Source organism: Thalassophryne amazonica, chromosome 1 (assembly GCF_902500255.1).
Source record: "Thalassophryne amazonica chromosome 1, fThaAma1.1, whole genome shotgun sequence".
In the NCBI taxonomy this organism is placed as follows: domain Eukaryota; kingdom Metazoa; phylum Chordata; class Actinopteri; order Batrachoidiformes; family Batrachoididae; genus Thalassophryne; species Thalassophryne amazonica.
The window spans coordinates 168,955,713-168,970,988 of record NC_047103.1 but is presented as its reverse complement, the minus strand read 5'-3'; positions in this window follow the sequence as shown (position 1 = coordinate 168,970,988).

Below are 15,276 nucleotides of genomic sequence, written 5' to 3'. Positions count from 1 at the left end.
AGATGCATTATCTTCTTGAAAAATGATTTCATCATCCTCAAACATCAGAAAAGTGTCCAAAATATCAACGTAAACTTGTGCATTTATTGATGATGTAATGACAGCCATCTCCCCAGTGCCTTTACATGACATGCAGCCCCATATCATCAATGACTGTGGAAATTTACATGTTCTCTTCAGGCAGTCATCTTTATAAATCTCATTGGAACGGCACCAAACAAAAGTTCCAGCATCATCACCTTGCCCAATGCAGATTCGAGATTCATCACTGAATATGACTTTCATCCAGTCATCCACAGTCCATGATTGCTTTTCCTTAGCCCATTGTAACCTTGTTTTTTTCTGTTTAGGTGTTAATGATGGCTTTCGTTTAGCTTTTCTGTATGTAAATCCCATTTCCTTTAGGTGGTTTCTTACAGTTCAGTCACAGACGTTGACTCCAGTTTCCTCCCATTCGTTCCTCATTTGTTTTGTTGTGCATTTTCGATTTTTGAGACATATTGCTTTAAGTTTTCTGTCTTGACACTTTGATGTCTTCCTTGGTCTACCAGTATGTTTGCCTTTAACAACCTTCCCATGCTGTTTGTATTTGGTCCAGAGTTTAGACACAGCTGACTGTGAACAACCAACATCTTTTGCAACATTGCGTGATGATTTACCCTCTTTTAAGAGTTTGATAATCCTCTCCTTTGTTTCAATTGACATCTCTCGTGTTGGAGCCATGATTCATGTCAGTCCACTTGGTGCAACAGCTCTCCAAGGTGTGATCACTCCTTTTTAGATGCAGACTAACAAGCAGATGTGATTTGATGCAGGTGTTAGTTAGGTGTTAGAAAACATTACAGGTGTTAGGTGTTAGAAAACATTACCTCTGCCCAACTTCGAGACCAACCACATGAACACTAACTTTGCAAGGTAACAAATAAAGTCAGCACGTGTGTCAGCAGCAGGCGCCAAACGGGTACACGTGCCCATTTGATCTTTACGCTCAGTTCACAAATGATTAATCCTGTCAGATTGGTTCAGAACGGGAACTTTAGGCAGTGCTATTTGTGAAATGCTGGCAACAGCGAGCTTTTTCTTCTGGGCTTCTTCTGTGCTGAGGTCGTGCCAGCGTTCTGCAGCACAGTAGTTCCATGAAATTTGTTTTTGAATGCAAGTTGTACTGCTTTTGGCTTATTGTTATTTATCACAGAAAATGTATGTCTAAATTAAACAAAGAATTGTATCTGATTGCATCCTATCAAACTGAATCACATCAAATCGAATTGTTCCAAGCTAAAAAGCAACGTTCATGAATTGTATATTGTATTGTGCTACTGTGTCGAGGTACACATTGTATCCTTATTTTATAAAGATAAACACCCCTAATGGACAAATGGAGTAAAATCACATTAACTGTGATGAACAAGATCAATCAAAAACAACTTTGTTTCACACATGTAACAGTCCATAGACCTGTCTGCTACATGACTACATGGAACAAAGAACCAAAGGATTTTCAAATTATTCAGCAGTTGTTGTGGAGCTCATATGTTGAATTTCACAACTTCAACTTTCAAACTTTTCATAAAATCACATCTGGGGCAGCACAGCGGCAGTAACTGATGGACTCGTATTAGACAGACAGATTATTTGATGGTAAATCTGCACAACAAGCTGCTTTTCTTGCTTTTATCGGCTCGTCACCTTCCAGTTTATTTCGACTTCTCTTCCAAAATAAAAATCATTATGTACACGAATCCTGAAATGAGTCTGTTATAATGTCAGTCACACGAATCAACGAGAAAACACACAAAAAATTAATAAAAAAAGAATCGAGGCACTTTCCAGGTTCTCACATCACAGGAGCCTCAAACAAAGACCAGATCTGCCGGCGAGTGGTTCCACTTGAGCGGACGCCTGATTCTCTGTAAGCTGAGGTGATTTATCCGGCTTCAGGATTCTCTCCTTTCTCACCGCCGCACCGGGGAGGAAGTGGAATGAGGTGGTTATGATGAAGCTTCACTCAAACCCTGACAGCAGCTTTCTCAGCCACTCGTGCGCCGACGAGTCCAATTGATTGCTCGACTCCGTCAATGTCACGGCGTCACAGGGCCCGTTTAGATCCACTCCCCGGCGCTGTCGGCTAAATCACATCAAACATCACTAACAGACACCCCCCTTTCCTCCTGTGTCGGTAATTGTGGTATTCCTGTCCTCGCGAACATCTTCAATCCCTCGATCCCTCAACCAATTGGCTCTGACAAGGGGGGGAAGCAACCGCTGTCAAAACCGTTAAAGGGGAGGATGATGTTTAAGAGGTGCACCGGATAACAGATTTCCTTCATCTCATCCCTAAAGGATGACCTGATCAAGATGTTTGACCATGAAGTTACTGCTCCATGCTTCTTCAGGGGGGAGCGCATGTGACAGGTAGAGAGCAGCAACGTGCGCGGAAGACGGCGCCCCAGGATTATGGGTAAGTCGAGGGGAGGAAGGGCGCTAAATATTCATTGTACTGATATCGCTCTTTGTCACATCGTCTTTAGCCACAATGAGGAGGCGGGGTGCTTCCTTAAACTGGCGCTGGCTAGACGTGTCAGGCAGCATCAAGTCACGACGCAATATCTAGCCCGAGGCCAGGAGGGTTTTCAGCCAAGTCCTGCTGTTTGTTTGAACCCGTGTGCAGCAGGAGGACAGGGCGGCGAGGGCGAGCGCGAGAGCGCCCACTTCACCCAAACAGAAATGATCAGCTATTCTTGTACAACTCAAGGCTGCAGAATTTGTCTTTACAACACGCGTAACGACGTTCGCCAGCTGAACGAGGAGTGTGATCTCGTTAAGAGCACCCCATGTCTGATTGGTCCAACAGGTCTTCTTGTGTTTCTCTAACAGTGATTTAATTGTGATCACTCACCACATTATAAGAAATTTTTGCAAAATGTACCAGATTTTCCAGATTATAAATTGCATCAGAGTATAAATCACAGGACCTCCCAAACCAATAAAGAAAAAGAAGAAATAAAATAACATAAATACCCCAGAAAACACAGTAATCATATTTTTCACTGAAGAAAAAGTAGTAACACTGCAAAAATACTGTAATATAATATTTGTCTTTTGGCTTTTCCCTTGTTTGGGGTCACAAATATGTATCTGTCTGTTGATTTGGCACAAGTTTTACTCTGAATGCCCTTCCTGAGTTGCACTCGCCACCCGGGCCACAGATTATTTGATTACAAGCAAAGGTTTTGCAGTGAAAATGTTACTTAAATCAAAATTATGTGCATCAATTCAAAATATACACTCTTAGAAATGAAACATACACTCTTAGGCATAAAATGTTGAATTTAATTGATAAAGTTAAGGTAACTTTTTCCACATAACTGTTAATTAAGTGCAAAACAACATTGTCATTGACATTAATTAAATCAAATGAAACATTATTACTTAAATCCCAATATTGTGTTGCACTTAATTGACAAAGTTATGTGGGAAAGTTACCTTAACTTTATCAATTAAATTCATCATTTTATTTCTTTGAGTGTACTCAAAAGTACCAACAGTACTCATTATGCAGACAGCTCATTTAAGAAGAATATAATAGTACAATCCCTGTTGATAAATCCACTCTAATCTCCATGAAATCCCTGAATATAAAAAAAATATTTTTCTAGAAAATGTATTAAATTCAATTAATGATGTATATAAAAATCTCCCAAATAACAATAGATAACTATTTAAGTAGGTTTCTTTGGATTATAGTACTTATGAAGTATGAGTTGAAAAATAAAATGTACTTTATTGTGATCTCAGCCAATAAATTTGGTGACAATCCGTTAAATCATTGATCTTTACTCAGAGGAATTATTAGGGAAATATAGAAAAACATGTTCCAAAGTCTTTCTAAGCTATATATATGAGGTCTGTCAATAAAGTAACGTACCTTTTTATTTTTTTGAAAAACTATATGGATTTGATTCACGTGCGATTACATCAGACAACCTTGAACCCTCGTGCGCATGCGTGAGTTTTTTCACGCCTGTTGGTTACGTCATTCGCCTGTGGGCTGGCTTTGAGTGAGGAGTGGTCCACCCCTCCCGTCGCAATCTCTTTGTCTGAGAACTTCCTGAGAGACTGGCGCTTTGCTTGATCAAAATTTTTTCAGAAACTGTGAGGCAGATCGAAGTGGACACCATTCGAGAAATTCAACTGGTTTTCGGTGAAAATTTTAACAGCTGATGAGAGATTATGGCATGATGCTGTCGCTTTAAGGACTACCCACGGAGCGGGACGTTGCGACGCGCTCTGAGCCGCCGCTGTCTGCCTGTTTCGAGCTGAAAACTTCCAAATTTAAGCCTCTGTTGACCCAGAACGTCATGAGAGAACAGAGAACTCTCAGAAGAGGTCGGGATCAGCAGTTTATCCGGACATTCCACTGTTAAAGGAGATTTTGTAATGAAAGACCCGTCCACGCGTCAGCACCCAGCCGGTGGGGTGTGGTGGCACAGGAAAAACACCTCCGTGTTGATAACCATTTGTAAAAACCAGGCGGCTTTTGACGGCGTTCAGTTGAGTGAGTATCTGAGAAATTGTTTAACAGCTGGACATGTTCCAACTTGTCCTTAAGGCTTCCAACGGAGGTGTTTTTCCTGTGTTGCCGCACTGCGCCGGCTGTGTCCCGACGCGCGAACCCGTCCGCACTTTCATTACAAAATCACCTTTAACAATGGAATGTCCGGATAAACTGCTGATCCCGACCTCTCCTGAAAGTTCTCTGTTCTGTCACGACGTCCTGGGTCAACAGAGGCTTAAATTTGGAAGTTTTCAGCTCAAAACAGGCTGACAGCGGCGGCTCAGGGCGCGTCGTGACGTCCCGCTCCATGGGCAGTCCTTAAAGCGACAGCATTACGCCATAATCTCTCATCAGCCATTAAAATTTTCACCGAAAACCAGTTGAATTTCTCGAATGGTGTCTACTTCGATGTGCCTCACAGTTATTGAAAAACATTTGATCAAGCAAAGCGCCAGTCTCTCAGGAAGTTCTCAGACAAAGAGATTGCGACGGGAGGAGTGGACCACTCCTCACTCAAAGCCTGCCCACAGGCGAATGATGTAACCAACAGGTGTGAAAAAACTCACACATGCCCACGAGGGTTCAAGCTTGTCTGATGTAATCACACGTGATTCAAATCCATATAGTTTTTGAAAAAAATAAAAAGGTCCGATACTTTATTGACAGACCTCGTATTTACTCCAGTTGCAGCATTTATCTGTTTGTGTTTATATGATATGATGATTTAAAGCGTTCAAATAACCCTGACGGCTGACGCCGTGTTCGCGTTGTGCACGTGTTCACTGCAGCAGCGCCGTGCAGAGGACAGCCAGCTCTGTGAGCACTCCCTAACTTTTCATTTCTAACCTTTAAAGAAAACTACATCCTGATTTGGGTTCTTACAGCAAAAAACTCATAAAAGGTTTTTGGATCAAAGTGTGTCGGCACATTAACAACTTTTCGGGCAACATGATAGAGAAACAGATGCCTCGACGCAGCGACTCCATGGCAACCTCACGCTCAGATCAGTAAAAATTTACAGTGTGACACATTTGTGTTCCCATTGGCAGATAGTCCGACCCGTCACGTTCCTCCCGATGAGGCAGACGCACGAGTCACATCACGTCTGAAGATGACAATGACACACCATCTCTTCATGTGACGCTGCTTCATTCAAGTCTGTCAAAAGGAAGATGCGTTGCTCGTGACTGTTGCACCTCTGTTTTATGAAAACATGACATCATCGTCAGTGTAACTTTACAGTAGCATAATGACAGATGTTACTGTCTTTGTAACTGCGTTACGGTAGCACCGTCGAAGATATTCTGAATTACAAGGTTTCACTGGTCCACAGTTTTGATAATGGCGGGGAGGACTCCGACAAAAAGACTCTTACTCTGGACGCGTCTGTAAAAGTTTTTTTGTCCATGTATAACTTCATCATATGACTTGATGATGAAATCATTCGCACCATTTACTTCATTTTCTATACCCACGTATTCCAATCAAAGGTTCATTCATACTAATCAATCCCAAATTTGTTGCTCAATATATGCATTAGATCATCCATCTAGGTGTCTTGACTGTCAAGATATACAAATAAAGAATTTTTTTGGACCACACTTTCCTTGACCTTTGACCAAACCACTACAAAAGCTAATCACCTCCAGATATCTATCTAAGTAATATTATCACCAAGTTCAAAGAACATCTGTCCAACCACTGATGAGTTATCTTGTCCACAGGCACACATCAGTGGAAAACAACAGTCTTCTTACCACTTTGTTAAAGGTTCAGGGTAAAAAGAAACAAAAATCCCCCAATATAAAATATGAAATACCATGTGACAGCAGTTATGACTGTGTGGATGGAGTCCAGGTGACACCTCCAAACGATCACAGTTAAAGGAATCCAGTTGGATCCACAAACCTGAGACCTAACGAGAATCAGGCTTAAACGCGTTTAGACATATGGGAAACTAAGACGGCAGATAAAGACCGCTAGCTTAGACATTTGTACTGTAAATGGAGGAAGTTGTGAGTGATGTGGAAACATCATGATGCTGTCTTCAGGGCTTTAAGGACAACAGACGGGACGCTTGTAGGTGCTGATTGATGGCGACGCATTCCTCACAAACACAAACGCCTCAATGACGACAAATAGCTGCAACATTACGAGCTGCAGCCGGACATGAAATATGTCCCTGTAAAGGACAAGTACGTAGAATAAATCCAGCGGGCAGCACCAGACTCGCAACGCTCGCCATCCACCACCGGAGCAACAGTAGCGCCAAAGTTGATAATATTACAGCGTAAATCAGGAGAGTCAACAGGAGTGCGGGAGAGAGATGAAAAATCATAACGTGCACTGTAAATCCCAAATCAAAACTCAGCATCCTTTGCTTTCTAAACGCACTGCTGTCATAAAAGCATTTCCATCGACAAATGAGTCTGTGGGAAAGGTCAATAGTTAATTGAATAATCTATCACCTTGGGATGGACGGAGAGCTCCACGCTATGCAATCAATGACAGGCGCATTAAAAGGTCAGCCGCAGACTTCCATGATAAGTCACCTGGTTAATGTTTTCTTTGGTTACGCGGTGCTCAGGGGCCGGCGGAGAGCGGCGAGCAGTCATTCACTAACCACTGGTCAAATACCACGAACAAAGGATTAATGACGAGTTTGATCCTTAACGAGGCGTGAGGAGTGTGACAAATACCCGCCGGAAAAATAAGCACTGCAAAATTTTTAAAAAGTGGTCAAACGACTGAACATGCCGAGTGCATTCCTCTGCTGAGCCCCCTGTGGTGCCAATGTCACATGACCGACCACTACATCCCATCCTGTTCAGCGGGATGGCGATAAGTGTGGCGGCGATCTCTACACTTTTCCAAAGGAGAAAATCTTTTTAAATAAGTCATTTCTTTTGGCTTCTCTCGTTTTCCTCGGAGTCACACCTTGTTTTGGAAGCAAAAGGGTTAAAAAAAATGCAGTTGCTTAGTCGCGTTTTCACACAGTCGTCAACACTGTGATGGAAGGTTACAACGATCAGGTCACGTCGAGCTTTACAAGTGTTAATGAAGAGCAGCTCGCCACAACTACAGCAAAGAACCAGGACTCTCCCCTTACTGAAGGAACAAAACACAATAATACGATTAACAATAATCCAAAAAATAATTCATTTATAGCAGCACTCTCACACCTACAAATTACAAGATCAATTAAAAAAACACTCAGAATCACCAAAAATGTTTCACAAATCTTGGTCCTAATGGTAATTATGAAAAAAAACATCACAGAATGGAACCGCAGACCACCTGACAACACAGGACCAGAGAATTCTAACCCCGCTAGAATCAACGTCACCCAACGCCAAGTTTGGGAGTGAAATCAAACAATTATTTTTAATTGTTTTCCAATTCTGCCATGATGGTGAAATACTTCCAACTCATACGATGGAACTTCTTACCAATCAAGAACAGTCCATTAGCTCAAAAATGGCCAAATAATGGAAATTTTGCAGAAAAATCAGAAATTTTCAGGATAGTTCCTTTTTCTAAATCCAAGATGGCGTCCAAAATGGCCAGCGTTTCAAGGGTTTTTTTTTTGTTTTTTTTTACATATCTTTGCTTCTGTAAAGAGTTCAAAACAACAGTGGACAATGAAGTGCAAGAAGAGTGGTATAATCTTATGAGCATGCAATGTATTTATGTGCATAAATTCAAGGTGAAAACTGAGAAATTCAGTACATGACGTGTGTTATAGAAATGAAACCTCAATGGAAACGTTCCTGACATATCAATCGTCATGTTCATTAAAAAAAAAAAGAATTGCTGCCATTTGCATTGATGCTGTGGTTGTAACAATCCATCAGTGGTGAGGAAGATCATCTCCTCATCGATTACCAGACAGGATGGTGGACATGGACAAAATCTACATCCAGGGTTGATGGAGAGATGCTTGTGTCTGGGTTTGTTTAATGTAGATTCCCCTTTAGCTGTCTCATGTTCAGGGTTCCTGTGGGTCTTCATGGTTACTGTAGAGGCTACTGGGAAGACAAGGTCCCCACCGGATTTCACTCCAACAGACAATCCCCCTACACTTGATACATTATCCAGGTGTTGTGTTTGTTTGTCTGTTTGTGAACAGCCTGTAACCCACAACTTCTCTTATATCGTTATGAAATTTTTACAGACGACTCATATCCTGATAGGCAAGAGCTGATTAAATTTTTAAGGTAATGTCAAAGGTCAAACTCAGGAAAAATCTTGAAAATTTGGAGAAGCAAAATCCCTATCCTTGAACGTTGAATGAATTTTCAAAAAAAAATTTTGAATTTATTTTATTTATTCAGCGACATAAATAGCAGCAGCAGCAGCATCAGCAGCAACTGCAGCAACTACAACAGCAACAGAGTCTGTAATTTATAAGACACATCAAAAAACACAAACAATTTAAACATATAAAACAAACTCAAACAAATAACAAACAAATAACCCAACAATGCAACTGAAAGGGTGTGGGCAGAAGCAGAAGCTTATAAACGCCCACCCCGTACATCATACAATATTTAAATGCAAACACAATCACACACAATACAAATGTAGCACTATTAACAAACCAAAATACAAAGGCAAAAAAGAAACAAATATATTATTCACCATTATTATAACCAGAAATTATTAATTTTTTATAACACTTCTTAAAACAGGCCAATGAACCACATAATTTAATTTCCACAGGACATTCATTCCAAATCTTCACCCCTCTAACTGAAGCACAAAACCCCTTAACATTAGTACGTACAGGAGGCTTCTTAAATACCATACAACCACGTAATCTATATCCCAATTCCCTACTCTTAAACAAGTTCTGGACATAAAAGGGCAAAGCCTGGTTATTAGCTTTGTGCAAAGTTTTTATCAGAATATAATCCACTAAATCCCTAAATTTCAATAAATTTAAATTCCTAAACATGGAATGTGTTGACTCAAAATGATGTATATTACCAATAATTCTGATGGCACGTTTTTGTAGAAGAAATACAGGATTAGTGTTAGATTTATAGGTATTACCCCAAAGTTCAATACAATATATCATATATGGTACAATTAAAGCATGATATAATGTAAGTAACCCAACCTGGGACAATATGTCCCGAACCCTATACATAATAGCAATAGATTTGGACATTTTTAACTTTATATAATTTATATGGGGTTTCCAACAAAGTCTATTATCAATTATAACACCTAAGAATTTATACTCAGATACTGTCTGTATTTCGATATTATTGATAGTAACATTTTTACATTTGGACATAAATTTATTTCCAAAAATCATGCATTTAGTTTTTCCAAGATGAAGTGACAATTTATTAGCATTAAACCAAGCCATAAATTTCCCCAGTTCATCTTCCATAATGTCCAAAAGCTGTTCAAGATTATCCCCGCTACAAAACACAGTCGTATCATCAGCAAAAAGAATGCACCTCAATACCCGTGAAACCAAACAAATATCATTTATATATAAAATAAATAACAAAGGACCTAACACCGAACCTTGAGGCACCCCACACGTGATTTCCCTGAATTCAGAATCAATGCTATTATATTGAACATACTGATACCGACCATGTAAATAACTATCAATCCAATCATATGCTAAACCTCTGATTCCATATTTCACCAATTTATTTTTCAGAATTTCATAATTAACAGTATCAAACGCTTTCTGCAAATAAAAAAAAACACCTACAGTATATTGCTTATTATCAACTGCAGTCGCAATATTTTCCACAAAATCCATCAGTGCATGTGAAGTAGTCCTAGATTTTCTAAACCCATATTGCTCTTCACACAATATCTCATACTTAAGTAAATAATTATTTAACCTTTTAACAAAAATTTTCTCCAATATTTTTGAAAATTGAGGTAAAAGTGAAATAGGTCTATAATTAGAAAAAATATGTTTGTCACCAGACTTAAATAAAGGAATTACTTTGGCTATTTTCATTTGTGAAGGGAATTTACCTAAACTTAAGGATTTATTACAAATGTAAGTAAAAGGTTTTACAATACAATCAACAATTTTTTTTCAAAAGAGCCATATCCAAATTATTAAAATCTGTAGATTTCTTACTTTTTGAGTTCTGCACCAAATGAATAATTTCTTTTTCATTCGTTGCACCAACAAACATTGACACATTTTTATTAAATATTACCTTATTTGCAATGAATTTATCACTCATTGGATCAATCTTAGTATCAAGATTTCTACCTACATTAACAAAATATTCATTAAAATGATCAGCAATCATCACATTATCATCTATCACAGTATTATTAAAAAGAAAATAAGAAGGATAATCTCTACCTTTTTTATTCTTTTTAATTATATCATTTAATATATTCCATGTATTTTTTATATTATTCTTGCTTTTAACAAGTAACTCACCGTAATATTCTTTCTTACTAGATCTCATAATATGAATTAATTTGTTCTTATACATTTTATATTTACTTTCAGCTTCATTTGTTCTCAATTTAATGAATTGCTTATACAATCGATTCTTCTTTTTACATGCCCTCTGAAGACCCTTAGACATCCATGGTTTATTACTAAATCTATTATTATCTAACTTATTTACAAGAGGACAATGTTTATCATATAACTTAGAAATAATAGAAATAAACCCATCATAAGATTCATCAACATCCTCAACATAAACATTATTCCAATTCTGACATAATAAATCCTCCCTAAAATTATCAACAGTCCTTGGTGTTACATTCCTACTCCTTCTATTGCAATCCTTTTGGAGCACTCAATCTTGAGATGCAAGGACAGTAAATACAGGCAGATGATCACTAATATCATTTAACAATATTCCCGCATTAAGATTACAAGTTATAACATTAGTTAAAATATTATCAATAAGGGTTGCAGTATTCGAAGTTATTCTACTTGGATGAATGATGGTCGGAAATAATCCCATGCAATATAACGAATTAATAAATGAAATAGTTTGTGAATGATTATGAGGATTTAAAAAATCAATATTAAAGTCACCGCAGATAAATAAATGAGAATTCTTATTTATTTTATTATACATATTCATAATTACTTCTTCAAAATTATCAATATTTGCTCCAGGAGCTCTGTATATACAACTAACAATCCTATTATTTGAATTTATAGATGTGATCTTAACTGTAACACATTCCATGATATTATCAATTGTAAATGACATATTATAAACCAATTCACAGTCATAATCAGACCTAACATATAATGCCACACCACCGCCTCTTCTCTTCGATCGATTTACAGAAAACAATTGATAGCCATTCAACTGCACAAAATCATAATTATCCTTAGTTAACCAGGTTTCAGATATAGCGATCACTGAAAAACCTTTGCTAATTGTGTCTAAACAATCATTTATTCTTGAATAATTCCGAGAAAGACTTCTACTATTAAAATGTATTATTGAAAAATCTCCATCATTAATTTTATAGTCCTTAAATTGTTCTTCTGTAAAATAATTACATTGTCGATCGATATTATCATTAAAGAAAAAATCTGGATCTGATTCAAATTCACAATGGCGAGAGGCAAAATGACTATGATCAAATGTTTCCAAACAAAGCTCCTTTACAGAGGTAACCTGATTATTAACCGTGATCATTAAATTATATTAAGATTATTTCGTCATCACAATCAACCAATACATATCATTATTAAGCATTTCATCACACTTACATCAATTAAACACATCAAGATCATTCTCATCTTTAATCCACAAGATTTTAGCTTGTTCAGGAGTTCCATTTAATTTAATATAAACTTTACAATTAAGTGTCCATGTAGCCTGTATCTTATTTTGTTTTCTTAACAATCGTGCCTTTCTTGCTATGTCAGAATTTCTCTTGGTCAAATATTCATTTATATATACATTCGTTCCTTTTAAGTTCTTAGCTTGTTTTAAGATTTCAATCTTCTGTTTCCTGTTTTTAAGCCTCAATAGTGTAACTTTAGGTCGATTTTGACCTCTCCTCGGGAAAAGGTAACTACTGTCAATATCATCAGAATTTATTACAATACCTTTGTCCTTCAAAAAAGAGATCACCTGTTCCTCTACAGATAAGTTGTCCATTTCAGAGGGCTCCTCTCCTGGAGCCACCGCTCTTGCATAACTTCGAGGCTTAATATCCAATCCTGTGATAAGAAGGTCATTTGACCTAGACTGCTGTTCTAGATCAGCAATTCGATTTTCCATAGATTTCAATACTCTATCCTTCTCCTCATTAGCCCTTTGTAATTCCACCACTTGTTTGGTTAATTCCAAAATCTTCTGTTGTTGTTGCGAAATAATCTTTAATTGGTCAGTTACTTCTTTAATGGGCTTCATTTGCGCTGACATTTCATTTAACATTTTCCTAATGTCCTCAAGCTCTTCTTCCAAGAACAAAGTACCTTTTTTTGGAGCCATAGCTGATGATCCTGAAGATGAACCTCCAACACCGACAGCAAGAAAATCAACAAGCCGCAATCGAGGATTTGGTAGGCCGCTAAACCCGGCCTACACAATATGAACACCTCCTCGAAGCAGACCAACAGCAAATGACCACTGCAAATCTCCCGGCCAAAGCAACAGCGGCCCCCTGGATCTGATGGCAGCTGATAAACGCCAACGATGATATCCAGCGACAGCAAAACGACGGATCCAACAGCTCCTGAGATGTTTGACGCTTGCTAACAGCATCATTGCTAGTAGCAGCGCCCCAATCAAGCAACGACCGCAGTACACCAGCCACACTACAGCCGCAGATTTTAACAGCCACACAACAAGCGACTGGACCTCGACAACAATGTTCCAATTAACATTTTAACCGCCAGACTTGCTTCGGTCATTTCAATGACTTTCCGATGGTGGTCACAACAACCTTCCACAACAGTGCTAGCTAGCACACAGAATGGATTGTGACGACATCCGATGACGACACTTCCTCCTGACGACGAACTTTGGCCTGCAAACCACATCACTGATGTGGTTTGCAGGCCAAAAATTCATAACTAACATCTAACAATGAATTTATTTCATATTTGAGAGCATTATGTAGGATGGTATCCTTTATCGACCGACAAAGTTTGATCCAGATCTGACCCAGATTGTGGATTTTGTGGCCAATTTAACGTTGAAAACCCCATTTAATGTACATTTTACATTATATCTCAATCAAACATGTCCCAATCATGCTCATATTTGAAAGTGAGGTGCAGCCTGGCACTCACTATCACCTGACAAAGTCTGATCCTGATCTGATCCAGATTATGGATTTTGTGGCCATTTGAAAAGCCCATTTGGTGTACATTTTGCATTATATCTCAATCAAAAGTGCCTCAGTCACTCTCATGTGAGACAATGAGGTACAAACTTACTCTCAATGAAAAGACCGAGTTTGATCCGCATCTGAGCCGCATTGCAGATTTAACGGATATTTGATTTTTAACATTGAAAAGCTCTTTTGAGCTATATTTTGTATTATAGCTTATTTAATTTAGCTTATGAAAAGTCACCTTGACCTTGAAAATTTCATCAAAGGTAAAAATTGTGGAATTGGAAACTAGTGTTGGCGGATGTTTGCGCTCCATGAGCGAGGTGCTCTCGTTAGTTTGAGATTTCCAAAAGTTGAAACCTCCAGGAAATCAGGTTCCTTCTCTTATTTTTTACATTGGGTTTTAAATTCCCTCAAAATCAGAATATATTAAAATATTTCACAATGTGATCATTTAAAAAAACATTTTTTTAAACGTTACAGAAGCTCTTGCTTCTTTCCTGGGTCTCTGTGTATTTTGAGCTCAGCTCAACTTTTTCACTGAATTTTGTGAAATTAGATTTATTGCTGAAAACATTCTGTTGCTGTTGATCTGAAGCAAAACTCTGGAATCCTCCTGGATTTTTTGACAGTGTGTCCTCTCTATTATTTTTAAATTCAGACCGTTTCCAGACCGTTGTCTCTGTGTGCAACTGCCCTTTTGCACAAAGGTACGACTCCTCTGAAGCAGAGGAGGCTGCAGGAGCAACCGACGCTTCCACAAAGAAAAAGAAAAAAAACAATTATGCAAATCGGAGATAGAATAATTACAGACGTATTCATTATTTATAGGTTGGCTTTGTGCTATCATAAACTAACTACGAGCTCAATGTGTGATTGTACTTTTCTCCTTTAATTGTGTATACACAAAATTATGTCATTTATATCAACCAGCGCTGGTGCAATTCCATTATGACCATGGGCTAGAGGGATGGTGATTGCCAATTTGGTCGTGTGTGAAACTTCATATTTTCTTTTACTTTCATATGCATACATTTGTTTGTTTTTTTCCTCCACACACCCAGAAATGTTTACTTTGCTGGGAATATTACATTATGAAATCCATATAAATGAGAAAAATTACAGTTCCAGCTGATGTAATGATGGTTCCTAGCGAGGAGAATCTCATTGATGTAATCAGTGAACGGCACAAAGCAGACGTTTAGTTTTTTTTTCCCCCAGTAATTAGACTTGGTGGTACAGTTGCTCATTTGTCCTCTGATTCGTCTTTGTTTCAAATAAGTGAGGGGGGAAAAAGATTAAAATGTTTGCAAGACTTCCAGCCACATGCAACAGGTTTATGCAAATTGTCGGAGCCTCCGGGAGACTTTTTATGCATGTGCAAAGAGAAACTGTTC